The sequence below is a fragment of the Mustela putorius genome, unplaced genomic scaffold (assembly GCF_011764305.1).
Source record: "Mustela putorius furo isolate JIRA1106 unplaced genomic scaffold, ASM1176430v1.1 tig00000508_pilon_pilon_pilon, whole genome shotgun sequence".
In the NCBI taxonomy this organism is placed as follows: domain Eukaryota; kingdom Metazoa; phylum Chordata; class Mammalia; order Carnivora; family Mustelidae; genus Mustela; species Mustela putorius.
The window spans coordinates 19,680,108-19,694,657 of NW_025421402.1; the positions used below are offsets into that span (position 1 = coordinate 19,680,108).

Sequence of the window (14,550 nt, forward strand, 5' to 3'; positions counted from 1 at the left end):
TCTTCGGTGCTCCACAAACTGTCCACACTCATTAGCTACTCCCTACAACCTTTAGGTACCAGACCCCCTAGGACCCACAAATACCCCAGGGAGACTCTTGGCTCTGAATCTATCTCACAGTGTCAGGTGATGAGGAGCAGTGGAAACTTTCTGGAAGCGAATCCTACCTTGGAATTAATTATAAACAGTAACTGAACTGTACCTGAAAATGTCTGGAAATCACATAAATGTATTTTGCTAAACCCAACACTTCACTCAGCTTCCCTTAAGCTTGATCACAAAAATGCTGGTGACCCGACAAAAGAAGTGTGGCAGCTAGAGTGGAAAAAGAAGGTGGCTTGAACCATTTCAATACTTCACTTTTGTAAAACTGAAGAAGCCTTGTGAGCACGTGAGCACTCTGCTTGGCCCTCCCAGCTACACACGTCAGAGGCTGTCCGCTTAAATCTCTTTGTTTCACCACTAATGCCCTTCTATTCCTACTCACCTTCTTGTACTTCTGACCCCAAACCAAGCAAAATCCCAACTCTGAATTCAAACTTCTATTTCCTCCATTAATATCCTGCTGAGCACTGCTGGAGAAAAATCATACTAGTATGCATGACATTTTCCCTGCAAATCTGGCATTTTGAAGCCCAGTTAGGCTGTGAATCATGCCCCATGATTCTACAAGTCTTGAATTAGTTCCATCTTCACTTTCCTAAACAGCTGTTCTGAACATTCCTCACTGTTCTTAAATACTTATCTTTGACTGCTTTCACTCTTTCTCATTTTAATATCCTTATAAAATTAATATATAATATAATATACTGATTATATACATTTACATACAATAACATAATATAAAACTATATATTTAACATATAATTATATATAATATTTGTAATTATCTATACCTATTGTTACCATGTATCCTTTTTTTAAAGATCTACTCTCTTAGCAGCTTTCAAATTTGTGATACAGTATTGTTAACTATAGTCACCAGGCTGTCCATTACATCCTCATGACTTATTTATTTATTTTATACCTGGATGTTTTCCAATTTTGACTTCCTTTACCCATTTCTCCCTTCCCCATAACCACTCTTCTGGCAGCTAGCAATCTGTTCCCTGTATCTACGAATTTTGTTTTGTTGTTGTTATTTTTTTTAGATTCCCCATATAAGTAAGATAATATAGTATTTGTCTTTCTCTGACTTGTTTTCTTTAGCATAATATCCTTAAGATCTATCCATGTTGTTGCAAATGGCAAGATTTCATTTTTTGCTATGGCTTAATAATGTTTCAATAATAATATTAACAATTGAGTATTATATACAGAGATAGATAGAAGTAGATAAATCCCATTTTCTTTATGCATTCATCCATTGATAGATACTTATATTTTCCATATCTTGGTTTTTATAAGTAACGTCACAATGAACAAGGAATGAATATACCTTTTTGAGTTAGTGTTTTTGTTTTCTTCAGTTTAATATCCAAAAGCAAAATTACTGACATATGATAGTTCTATTTTTAATTTTTTAAATTAAATTAAAATTTTAAATAAAAAAAAATTCATACGCAGCATGGAGCCCAACTCAGGGCTCGAAGTCACAACCCTGAGATCAAGACCTGAGCTAAGATCAAGAGTCAGATACTTAACAGACTTAGCCACCTACGCACCTTATCTCTGTAATTTTTTGAAGAACCTTCATAATGTTTTCCACAATAGCAACACCAATTAACATTCCTACCACAATGCACAGGGTTCCCTGTCCTCTGATTCCTTGCTAACACTTGTTATTTCCTGTTTTTTTATCATAGCCATTCCAGTGGGTGTGAGATGATATCTCATTGTGGTTTTGATATGCATTTCCCTAATGATAAGTGATTTGAGAATCTTGGTCATCTTCGTATCTTCTTTTTTTTTTTTTTTTCCATTTTTTTTTTAATTTTTTATTTTTTATAAACATATATTTTTATCCCCAGGGGTACAGGTCTGTGAATCACCAGGTTTACACACTTCACAGCACTCACCAAAGCACATACCCTCCCCAATGTCCATAATCCCACCCCCTTCTCCCAAACCCCCTCCCCCCGGCAACCCTCAGTTTGTTTTGTGAGATTAAGAGTCACTTATGGTTTGTCTCCCTCCCAATCCCATCTTGTTTCATTTATTCTTCTTCTACCCACTTAAGCCCCCATGTTGCATCACCACTTCCTCATATCAGGGAGATCATATGATAGTTGTCTTTCTCTGCTTGACTTATTTCGCTAAGCATGATACGCTCTAGTTCCATCCACGTTGTTGCAAATGGCAAGATTTCATTTCTTTTGATGGCTGCATAGTATTCCATTGTGTATATATACCACATCTTCTTGATCCATTCATCTGTTGATGGACATCTAGGTTCTTTCCATAGTTTGGCTATTGTGGACATTGCTGCTATAAACATTCGGGTGCATGTGTCCCTTTGGATCACTACATTTGTATCTTTAGGGTAAATACCCAATAGTGCAATTGCTGGGTCATAGGGCAGTTCTATTTTCAACATTTTGAGGAACCTCCATGCTGTTTTCCAGAGTGGCTGCACCAGCTTGCATTCCCACCAACAGTGTAGGAGGGTTCCCCTTTCTCTGCATCCTCGCCAGCATCTGTCATTTCCTGACTTGTTGATTTTAGCCATTCTGACTGGTGTGAGGTGATATCTCATTGTGGTTTTGATTTGTATTTCCCTGATGCCGAGTGATATGGAGCACTTTTTCATGTGTCTGTTCGCCATCTGGATGTCTTCTTTGCAGAAATGTCTGTTCATGTCTTCTGCCCATTTCTTGATTGGATTATTTGTTCTTTGGGTGTTGAGTTTGCTAAGTTCTTTATAGATTCTGGACACTAGGACATCGGCAAAGAAGAAGTCAAATTATCACTCTTCGCAGATGATATGATACTATATGTGGAAAACCCAAAAGACTCCACTCCAAAACTGCTAGAACTTATACAGGAATTCAGTAAAGTGTCAGGATATAAAATCAATGCACAGAAATCAGTTGCATCTCTCTACACCAACAGCAAGACAGAAGAAAGAGATATTAAGGAGTCAATCCCATTTACAATTGCATCCAAAACCATAAGATACCTAGGAATAAACCTAACCAAAGAGACACAGAATCTATACTCAGAAAACTATAAAGTACTCATGAAAGAAATTGAGGAAGACACAAAGAAATGGAAAAATGTTCCATGCTCCTGGATTGGAAGAATAAATATTGTGAAAATGTCTATGCTACCTAAAGCAATCTACACATTTAATGCAATTCCTATCAAAGTACCATCCATCTTTTTCAAAGAAATGGAACAAATAATTCTAAAATTTATATGGAACCAGAAAAGACCTCGAATAGCCAAAGGGATATTGAAAAAGAAAGCCAACGTTGGTGGCATCACAATTCCGGACTTCAAGCTCTATTACAAAGCTGTCATCATCAAGACAACATGGTACTGGGCACAAAAACAGACACATAGATCAATGGAACAGAATAGAGAGCCCAGAAAATAGACCCTCAAATCTATGGTCAACTAATCTTCGACAAAGCAGGAAAGAATGTCCAATGGAAAAAAGACAGCCTTTTCAATAAATGGTGCTGGGAAAATTGGACAGCCACATGCAGAAAAATGAAATTGGACCATTTCCTTACACCACACACAAAAATAGACTCAAAATGGATGAAGGACCTCAATGTACGAAAGGAATCCATCAAAATCCTTGAGGAGAACACGGGCAGCAACCTCTTCGACCTCTGCCGCAGCAACATCTTCCTAGGAACAACGCAAAAGGCAAGGGAAGCAAGGGAAAAAATGAACTACTGGGATTTCATCAAGATCAAAAGCTTTTGCACAGCAAAGGAAACAGTTAACAAAATCAAAAGACAACTGACAGAATGGGAGAAGATATTTGCAAACGACATATCAGATAAAGGACTAGTGTCCAGAATCTTCGTATCTTCTTTGGAAAATTTATATTTGGATCTTCTGTCTATTTTTAAATAGGATTGTTTGCCTTTTTTTTTTTTTTTTTTGCTATTCAGTAATATGAGTTCTTTTTTTTTCTTTAAGATATTAACCCCTTATCAGACATACAATTTGTAAATATTTTCTCCCAATCAGTAAGTTGTCTTTTCATTTTGTTGATGGTTTGCTTTGCTGTGCAGGAGCTTTTTAGTTTGGTGTGGCACCACCTGTTTATTTTTGCTTTTTTAATTTTTGTTTTGCTTTTGGCATCAGATTCAAAAAAATCATCCTGACACTTACGTCAAGGAGCTTTCCCTTGTTTTCTTATTAAGAGTTTTATGATTTCAGGTCTTATGTTCAAGTCTTTAATTTTAAGTTACTTTTTGCATATGGTGTAAGATAGTGGATGATTCATCCTTTTGCAGGTGACCATCCCGTTTTCCCAGCTCCATTTACTGTAGAGACCCTCCTTTCTTCATTGTATATTCTTGGCGTATTTGTTAATAGGCCATTGATGTGTGGATTTATTTCTAGGCTCTCTGATCTGTGCAGTGATCTATGTGTTTGTTTTTATACCAATACCATACTGTTTGTTGACTACAGCTTTGTATTGTAGCTTGAAATCAGAAAGTGTGATACCTCCAACTTTGTTCTTTTTCCTCAAGATTACTTTGCACTTTGGTATACATTTTAGGATTGTTTGCTCTATTTCTGTGAAAAATACCATTTGAATTCTGATAAGGATCGCATTGAATCTGTAGATTGCTTTGGGTATTATGGACATATTAACAATGCTAATTCTTCCAATCAAGTAACATGGGCAGTCTTTCCATTTATTTGTGTCCTTAATTTCTTTTACTTATGTTGTATTCTGTGTATAGGTCTTCTTCTTCCTAGGTTAAATTTATTTCCAGGAATTTTATTCTTTTTGATGCAATTGCAAATGGGATTTAAAAAATATCTCCTGATAGTTCATTGTTAGTATATAAAGATGCAACAGATTTTTGTATATTGATTTGTACCCTGCAAACTTAATTCTTTAATTCTTAAATCTTTAAATTTTTTTGGTAGAATCTTCAGGGTTTTATATATATATAAGGTCATGTCATCTGCAAATAGTGACAGTTCTAATTCTTTCTTTCCAATATGGATGCCTTCTATTCCCTTTTCTTTTCTAATGGCCCTGGATAGGACTTCAATACCAGAAGTGTTGAGATAGGGCATCCTTATCTTGTTCCTGATTTTAAAGGAAAAACTTTCAGCTTTTTTCCATTAAATATGATGTTAGCTGCGGGCTTGTCACATACAGTCTTTGTTACGCTGAGGCATATTCCCTCTATACCAATTTGGCGGAGAGTTTTTATCATAAATGGGTGATGAATGTTGTTAAGTGTCTTTTCTGCATATGTTAAGATTATCATGGTTTTTATCCTTCCTTTTGTTAATATGAGGTATCACACAGACTGATACGAAGATGTTGAACCATTCTTGCATCCTTGGAATAAATCCCACTTGATCATGGTGTATAATATTTTTAATGTATTATTTAATTTGGTTAGCTGATACTTTGTTGAAGATTTCTGTATATACACTCACTAGCGATATTACCCTGTTATTTTCAAATGGCCTCCTTATCTTATTTTGGTATCAGGTAATGCTAACATCATAAGATGAGTTTGGAAGTGTTCTCTCTTGTTTTTTGGAAGAGCTTGAGGATCAGTATTAATTCTTTGAATGTTTGGTAGAATTCAACAATAAAGTTGTTTGGTCTTAGACTTTTTTTCTTTTTAAGATTTTATTTATTTATTTAACAGAGAGAGAGAGAGAGGTCACAAGTAGGCAGAGAGGCAGGCAGAGAGAGAGGGGAAAGCAGGCTCCCCGCTGAGCAGAGAGCCCGATGTGGGGCTCCATCCCAGGACCCTGAGACCATGACTTAAGCCGAAGGCAGAGGCTTAACCCACTGAGTCACCCAGATGCCCCTGGTCCTAGACTTTTGTTTGTTGGGAGGTTTTGGGTGAATGATTCAATGTTCTTACCTATAATTATATTGTTCAGGTTTCCTATTTCTTCATGTTTTAGCATTGAAAAGTATATTCCTAGAAATGTATCCATTTCTTCCAGGTTGTCAAATTTATTGGTGTATAATTATTTGTTGTTGTAGTGTACTATAATCTTTTGTATTGCATTTATAACATCTCTTCATTCACTTCTGATTTACTTGAGTCTTTGCTCTCCTTCTATCGTGTTTTAGTGGAGGGATGTCACCTTTCTCACCTATCCTCTTCTTCAATTATTTTCCTTTTTCCATTTTCGACGATTCCCAGTCAACCGGCCTTAGCCTATAAATAAACTCAGAGGACTCTAAACTTAAAACAAGAGGGAGAATTCTTCGGGATATCTAGTCTGTCAAATTGCTGGAAATGCAAGATTCTTCTGATTTCCTGATTTTTTTTTTTTTCTTCCTGGGTTTGAGACCTCACTAATTTTTCCCTGTCCTCTAGCCATCTTTCTTAGCTTTCTTCATTGGAGCCTCTGTTTCTGCTCATCTCCCAAAGTTCAATGTCTCATAATGTTCTATCCTTCAGCCTCTTCTCATCTGCTTAGAAAACACATCTTACTCATGCCTTGAGTTGCCAATAATACACTCATGCCTCCCAAATTATGCAGTGTCTAGGCGAATCTGTCTTTGGAGCTCTGGATCCTTGTATCTACAGGCCTGTTTTATTTGGCTGTACCCCTAGCATAATAAGCACATATATTCAAAGTTGACTTAATAACCCTCCTTTTACCTTCTTCTTTTACTTTTTGTTTGGGAAATGACATCAACATCCATCCCGTTAACCAATATAGAAATGTGGGAAGCATTACAGACCCCTCTCTCTCCCACATCTTCCCCATGCAATCAAAAATCACTGTTTGCATCACCACTTCCTCATATCAGGACCTGTACCCCTGGGGATAAAAATATATGCTTATAAAAAATAAAAAATTTTTTAAAAAACCAAAAAAAAACCACAAAAGCTTAAAAAAAAAATCACTGTTTGTTGCTTCCAGCACCAAGTGTGCCCCTCTTCTCCATCACACTCCCACTACCTAATTAATTAAAAGCATCATCATTTTTCTCCTGGATTGATGTAATAGTCTCCTAAATGTCTACCATCAATCCACGGCCTCACTGGAGTCAAAGTAATCTCTCTAAAACACATCTGCCTTCATCTCATAACCTGCCCCTTCCCCTACCTAAAATTCATCAATGCCTCTCTATAGGGCTCAAGATAAAATTCACATTCCAAGTTCATCTCTTCTCTTCCCTCATAATCCAGACTGGAGACAAATTGAAATATTTGTAATTCCCCAAGCAGGTCTTGCTTTCTACAATTTTTGTAACTTTGCACACAAACTGTTTCCTTTGCTTAGAAGTTCCTTCCTCTTCTCTGTCTGGCTTACATATTTTTATTTAATAGATACAACATACATGTTACTTCCCCAGAAATCCTCCAAGTCTTCCACCTACCCCACTCTGTTGAGTGCCCTTCCTCTGCACCCTTGATTGATTCATTCAAAAAACACATATTGGGTCGGTATTATCTACCCATCTGTCTGTCTGTCTGTCTATCTATCTATCTACCTTTGTAGCACTATCTTGAGCATCAGAAAAGTAATAAAAAGTTAAGAAATAATCCTTATTACATTGAATGTAAAAAGTACAAAGATAACAGAAAGCACAGTGAAGGGGAACCTGAATGAGACTTGAATGAACACAGAGGGCTTTCTGAGGAGGTTGTCCATAAGTCAATGTAATTGCTTCCTCTTCTGGTCCCTTATCCCTGATTTTCCATTCCTCTAAGAGCCAATTAGCTGTGTATGAAAAAAAATCAGCATATGGTTGGTTATTAAATGTTTTCTTCATAAATTTCTGTTGCTTAAATCAGCCTAGCCTCTGCCTATTATTTACATAGTAGATATCATGAAGCTCTGAGTAATGCATTCATATGTTCCAGTAGGACTTATCCAATCCTGGGAAAATAATGGCATCTGATCCAACAGAACCGGCAAAGACCAATCCCAAGAAAAAAGAGAAACATGAAATGAGTTATATTTTTAGATTATTTTAAACTTGTATTCTTGTTTTATCCAAAAAGACATTGTAGAAGTGTATATACACAATTCAGTGGTATAAAATATATTATCAAGGGACCAAGAGTAAAGGGGAAATAAGAAAAGGATTATCCTAAATTCGGAATAAGATTAGTACACAGAAGTACTAGAGAAAGGCAATGAATTTGACTCTAAGCTTCTTCAGTCAAAACAAAAAATGATCCTGATTAGTCACAGTTCTCCAGAAGAAAAATAAAACAAACCTCTTGCTCAGAAGGAGCACAGTTTTATCAAAAACTGATTTCCAGGGAATTTCTCCCCTGAATGCAGAAACCACTGTGTGATGTGTGATGTGGCAGACAGTGGTCCTAACACGACCCCTTCCAGGACCCCAGTCACTGACGTAATGAGTCTGTCTCATCACATCCTTTCCTGCGGGAGGTTGGCATAGTGCCAAAGAACAAGTCAGTTAAAAAAAAAAAAAAAAGAAAAGAAAAAGAACAAGTCAGTAAAAGCTGTTCTATAAAGAGAAAATTTCAGTGTAGCTCACAGAAGATTCCAAGACTTTATAATCGAACAGCTGAGGATTGAATTAAGTTTCAGTTCAGCACAAAATGTATGAACTCAATCCTGGTACTTCCTCTTCTTTTGTCTGATCATTTGTAAAAACTGAGAATACTCACTCTTCGGTTTTAATAGCTGAGCTAAAACTGAGAATATTCAGTAACAGTAATCAATATCCATTCAACTCATTTTCTATGCCAGGACTATTCAAAACACTTTACATGGATTACCTGATTTAATTCTCAAAGCAAGTCCATTATGTGGGTACTGTTATTCCCATCTACCAACTAGGAAACTAGGACCAGAGAGGTAAGACAACCTGTCCAAAACCACAGAGCTAGGAAGAAGGCAGCTGAAGTACCACCAGCCCACCCACACAGACTGTGGAGTCCATATTTTAAAGCATTTTGTTCCATAATATTATACAACTTTAAGACATCTTTTGATAAAAATCATTTCTCAAAACCAGAATTGTGATAGCAGGTTCATGTTAACATTTATTTTGGTAACCTGGAAAACAGATATTTTCTCTGTGAACCATTAAGAGGAGATCCATTTACTTCTGCCAAAAGGTAGTTTGGTTTAGTTCTTCGGAAGAAAACAAGGAGTCTCACCATACAGACAGAGCAAATGGCAGGCTTCCCGGCAGAGCTCTGACCAAGAAAGTTAATCCTGTGTTCTGCTTACTGTCTGTGGCAGAGACAGCCCCTTGCTGTCCACTCACCTCGTTTATTCAGTTCACAGACAGCTGCTGGCTAATTGGCCTGCTGTGTTGCCTCTTTGCCTGGTTTGCGTGGTAAGCTGAGTTTGGCAGGGGGCCCTAAACAAGGCTTACCCAGCATATCTTCAGTCACACCAAACTAAAAATAGAAAGCTCAGGTTCTGCTGGGGCAAGGAGTCGAACATCCAGTCAATGGCTAGGAGATAGGTCTGTCATCTCAAGGGTGGCTTGTGTTTCCTGTTGAACTGGGGCTGAAATGACAGGGGGCAAACTTTTGAGCACTAGCGTCTTAAAGGCATGGCACATGACTGCTAGGCGCAGGGCAGAATCCTGGCTATAAATCATAGCAACAGAAGCCTGAAACTGAGCTATCACAGACCCTTAAATCTCCAAAGTGTGGCCTGGGTAAGCCATTATGAGAAGTCTGCCTTCTCAGATATAAGAATTCCATGCCTCAATGCATAAGGCACACCTTCCTAAAATCCATCCTTCTGTCTCATCCAGACTTTTTTTTTTCCTGGAATTTCCCTTCAAGCTCTCTGACCCCATTAAGGGTTAAAGAGGATTCCATATCCCACACTACATTAGAGAAAAGTGGTAACATATCAGAGAGAGGGAGTGTGGACCTGTGTTTAAGCTAGCCTGTCTGGATCCACATCCTGACTCCATCCTTTACTAGGTGTGTAACCTTGGACAAGATATTTAATTATCATGGGCTTCATTAATATCCTTAGCCTTGGTCCCATTATCTGCAAAACATGGGTAATAAAAGTACCAACTTCATAAAATGGTCTAGAGACTAACGGGAGATGATTCAAACAGAACACTTAACATATACTCTAGGGAAAATACTTGATAAAAGTTATTTCCATGATGATTAATAGCATATATCATCTGGGGAGATCCTGGTACACCCATGTTGAGGGGACTCAAGAAAAAGTGAAGCAGGACCTGGGTTAACTTTAGAAATCCAAATAAATAAATAAATAAATAAATAAATAAATAAAATTACAGTGGGTGACAAAAGTAAACTCGATTATATTCAAAAGTGAATTATTCCATAAAATATTATGCTCCTCAAGGAAAGTGTTTTTCATTTTGGAATTGAGGATTTCCTGCTACATGTTCATGCACCTAAAGGGAAACCTGCCTATTAGCATTTCTGGCCATGCACACAAAAGCTAAAGTCATCCTTCCCGGTACAGGTTGGTGAAACAGACTTCCACAAGACTAAGAAACGCATAGTAGCCACCGGTGCTAATCACCTTAGTTGTAAATTGGAATGGACTATAAGAGTTACCTCAGGACAATATATATCATATAAGAAAGATATGATAAAGAAAGACCGGACATTGGGAAAAAAATAGAAATAGTGTACAAGAAAAGGAGAATTCATCAGAAAAAAAAAATTCTACCAAATAACTTTAGGAAAATTTAAGAGTTTATTTCATTCAAACTGAGAACAGAATGCTATGACAGAGAAGACCAAAACAAAACAAAATAAAACAAACAAACAAACAAAAAAACCCAAGAAGTTAGAACATTGATGGTCTTGTGATGAGCTCCCCAAAATTAACTGAAAGGAGCTAAGTAATAGAATGGGCATGGATGAAGGATATATTAGTTATATAGAAAGTAAGTGGAAGAAACTTTCCAGAATATGAAACAGAAATTATTGGACAAAAACTTGAAGAAACATAATGAAAAATAAAGCTAATAACAATAGGGCAACCTAGAATAAAAAATTCTAAGTATGTCAATAAACCTTTCAGTATAAACTGAATGGAATGGAAGTAATGGAAGCCTACTGATCTTGCATTTTTGGGAAGGAATGTGTTTATAGATGCCAAATAATTATCCATTTTTTAAAAAATATGTTGAAATATGGTTAATTAGAATTTGCATATTATCATTAGATAATGAGATGTCTAAATAATTTGTGAGAAAGACAGAAAAAGGTGAAGAAAATTCAGGTAAGAGAAGCAGCATAACCTGGAGGTTAAGATCCTAGCCTCAAGAGATCGCTGATGTCTAAGTCCTGGTTTATCAGAAGCAGTTGTGGAATCTTGGACAAGTTACAGAATATTCCTAAGCCTTGGGTTATTTTGAACATTAAATGAGATGACAGCCAGCAAGTACTTGGAATACGAATCTGTGCATTGTAAGATATTCCTGTATGTCAGCTATTAATTAAGACTGCAAATGTGGGAGAAATAGAAACAGATAATTTAAGTGAAAGCAGTAAGTCCAAACATATTAGCGATCACAGTAAAGTCGAATGAATAGGTTGGGCTCCTGGGTAGCTCAGTTGGTTGAGTGTCTCCCTTGGGCTTGGGTCATGATCCCAGAGTCCTGGGATCGAGCCCCACATTGGACTCCCTGCTCAGCTGGGAGCATGTTTCTCCATCTCCCACTCTCTCTACTTGTGTTCCCTCTCTTGCTGTCAAATAAATACATAAAATCTTAAAAAAAAGAAAGAAGATGAATGGGTTACTCTTCCATGATAAAACATGGAGTTGTGAAGTGAGTAAAGATGTAAAAACCAGATTACAGGTTGCTCACAAGAAATTTATCTGAAACAAAAATGTTACCAAAATCTTGAATAGGGACAGAATGTTTAAACTATTAATAGCAGATAAAATAAAACTCAAATAAAAATCATTATATGAGCTAAACAGAAATCTTATGGGAAATGTGTACATCCACTCACTTATTTGTTAATGAACACATGAATGTATTTCTTGAGCATCTGCAATGTGCTGGCCATTATCAAAGCCCCGGGAAAGTAATACTCTCAAGACAGATACGTTTGCTGCATTCAGCCATCTTACATTCTACCGTTCAGCCATCTTACATTCTACCGACAGAAGATTAAAAAAATTATGGATGTATACATATAGTTGGTAGTGACTAAGGCTATGAATACACATATGGGGGTCTAGACATTGAGCGTGATGGGACTTTTTTACTTTGTCAGGATGGTCAGGAATGCCTTTCTGAGAAAGTGGCCTTTCTGGAATGAGCAAGTCATGTGACTGGTAGAGTAAAGGGCATCATGTAATCTCAGTACACAAGGCATACATACACTCTAGCAGAGGTTCTGAGTCAAGAACAGTCCCCCCAAACAGCTTTGAAATAGATGAAGCAAAAACTGCTAGGAATACAAGGAAAAATCCAGAAATAAAATGGTGAGTTGTTTTAACTTGGCCTTTCAGGAATTGTTAAATAGTCATAGCTAAAAGTTACAAATTTAAAAATTGAATTAATACATAGGTTAAATATACATATATATAACTTACTAACCACAACCAGAAAAATACATTTTTCTCAAATAGATTTTTTTTTAAAGAATTGGCCCTGTTACAAGTTCTATAATACAAAGAAGAGCATACTCTCTAACATGCGATAAAACTTGATATAGAATTACAGAACATTTAGAATATATGAGAATGGAATTCTGTATTAAAATATGACAGTATGCAAATGTAAAACAGTACTCAAGTGACTACATATTATTTTAAGTGAATTTTTTAGAAAACAGGAAAGAATGAAAATAAAATAATTATGCATTTGATTAAAAATATAAAACAAACCTATAAAAATAAACAAAAGACATTAATAAACATAAAGCAGAAATTGGTGAAACATAAAACTATGAAATTAACACAAATAACACAACCTCAAATTAAACAAAAAGCTTTTTTTAAAAAAGTCCATAACAAAGAGTATTTAGCTAAAGCTAAAAAAATTACCTTATAAATCAAAAGAAAAATAACAAAACACAATATGAATTCAAAAGTAGGGAATATACTTATAGTAATAAGATAATATAATACTTATATTAATAATATTATAATATTATAAGTAATATAATACTTTTATATCATTGAATTCAGAATGTAGATGAAATCGATGACTTTCCAGAAAAATACAAAGTAAGAATACTTACTTCAGGAGATATGTAAAACCTGAAAAGAACAATAATCATAAAAGAAGCTGAAGTAATTATAAAAGACTGGTCTATCTTTATAGAAAAGCTTAAAGTGGTTTTCCTGGCATGTTTCATTAAGCTCCCAGAACCATGTCATTTCTTCGTTATTTAAACCATTTTGGAGCATTAAAAAATATGAATATTTTCCAAGCCCCTTTTCAAGGCTGGCATAATTCTGACACTAAAACTGGAGGAGAGGAGCAAAAAGCTATAGATGAATCTCACTCATGGGTACAGATGTAAAAATCATGAATAAACACATGCAAGTAAAACCTGGCAGCTTGCAAAAAAAGTAATGTGTCGTGCAAGAACAGTTCAACATAGGAAATCTATTAATGCAATGTTTTACGGTTGCAGATTAAAAGAAACCAAACTACATGACCCCAACAACCCTACCTAATAAAAAAAATTGTTTTTACAAGATTTATGTATTTAGTTGAGAGAGAGAGAGCACACAGGTGAGTGGGGGACAGGACAGACTCTCTGCTGACGGCAGAGCCTGACTGGGGCTTGATCTCAAGACCCTGAGATCCTGGCATGAGCCCGAATCAAGATTTAGACACTTAACCGACTGCACCTCTCAGACATTCTGATAAAAATTTCTAATAAGAGTAGAAAGAGATCATCGTTAGTTTGATAAAGGCTATTTACCAGGCAACGCTGTAAACATCAAATGACACACTGGAACTTCAGAAACTTTCCCATTGGCAGTAGAGCAGGATAATGTGTGAGAGACCCCCAAATGACGTTTGTCAGGAGATAACTTGCTGATTGGAGAAAGAGTCTGGAGTTAGCCAGTATTTCCACAGAACATTCTTCTTTCGTGCCTATCTTCCAGAAGAGACTTGCGCATACTTTTTAACCAAAGTAATTATCTGGTTTTGTTTTTTTTTTTTTTTTGATATTGCTAAAAATGCTCCCTTCTAAGGAAGGACAGTTATTTTTAGGTAATTCTCTCTCTCTCTCTCATTTTTTTTCCCAAATTATAATTATAATTTGCTAAACACATTCCTAAACACATTCCTACAGAGCATAGCTCATAGGACAGGAGTGATACTCAGTGAATAAATTAATACTTGGCTTTAAGTACATGTATTCTTGCAGGAAAACACTTTAAATGCATCACCAGATGTTTCTGTGGGTTCTTATGCTCTATGAGAGCCACGCAATTGACAATTGACAGTGA

General features: G+C 36.2%; 1 long non-coding RNA gene across 1 annotated transcript; it reads right to left on the reverse strand.

The window, feature by feature from the left end:
- Nucleotides 1-9,121: 9,121 nt before the first annotated feature.
- Nucleotides 9,122-14,201, reverse strand: LOC106005648. Its single transcript, XR_001179161.1, has 3 exons — nt 14,016-14,201; nt 13,323-13,341; nt 9,122-9,624 (listed from the first exon to the last, which is right to left on the reverse strand). It is a non-coding gene; the product is annotated as an uncharacterized LOC106005648 (long non-coding RNA).
- Between the last annotated feature and the right edge of the window lie 349 nt (nt 14,202-14,550).